Genomic DNA, 867 nt, shown 5'->3' on the forward strand with positions numbered 1-867 from the left:
CCTGGTGATGGGTATTAAAGAGGGCACATACTGCATGGAGCACTGGGTGTTATATGCAAACAATGAATCATGGAACACTACATCAAAAACTAATGAAGTACTGTATGGTGACCAACAGAACATAAAAAAATAAATGCAAACAGCCAAAAAAAAAAAAAAAAGGCTAGGACTGGCATTTAGAATATGAGAAAGAATAAACAGCATGGGAGTCAGGGTCTTATCTAGCCTCTGCAGAGTTATTACATGAATTAAAAGAAGATTCCCTCTTTGGGAAAAGTTTTCAATTAGCAATAATCATGCTTCGGATCAGCCTCATGGGCTCTGATCCTGCCCCTGCACAAAGCTTCCCCTTTGGGAGAGGGAAGGAGAGAGGCAGTGGGAGGAAAGAGGTGCCCTTTTTTTCTGGCTGAGGAAATCCACTGGCAGAAGGCTCACTGAACCCAGGGGTGGGGGCTGGATTTAGCACAATCTGCCTAAGTTTAGGCATTAGTCTGGATCAGAGTGGATCACACATAGTCTTTTGAAAACTTTGTTTCCATTAAAACTGGGTGTGTTTACATTGTATTTGCAAACTGGGTTGGAGGGAAGGAAGTCTTTTACTCCGGGTCACATGTGGAAAAGTTTGAAAGCCAGTGCTTGGGGTATGACCGTGGGAATGGGTAACTAAAATGGTGAGGAGGGCAGGATCTCTTTCTCTCTCTCACACACACACACCCACACGGCCTTATAAAAAGGAGTAGAGTATGATAATAAAAATGATTTCAATTTGGAATGCATTATACATGTGAAGGTTTGGGATTCAGCTCCCCTCTTCCCTAGTAACTTGGAACATTGTAAGGTGGTGGAGAGAAGTGTGGCTCAGATATA

At 42.8% G+C, this 867-nt stretch overlaps 1 pseudogene; it reads right to left on the reverse strand.

Annotated features, from left to right (window-relative positions):
• Positions 1-228: 228 nt before the first annotated feature.
• On the reverse strand, positions 229-345 carry LOC115936530 (U4 spliceosomal RNA; annotated as a pseudogene).
• Between the last annotated feature and the right edge of the window lie 522 nt (positions 346-867).

Source organism: Leptonychotes weddellii, unplaced genomic scaffold, assembly GCF_054177405.1.
Source record: "Leptonychotes weddellii isolate Sample4059 unplaced genomic scaffold, ASM5417740v2 HiC_scaffold_39112, whole genome shotgun sequence".
NCBI lineage: Eukaryota > Metazoa > Chordata > Mammalia > Carnivora > Phocidae > Leptonychotes > Leptonychotes weddellii.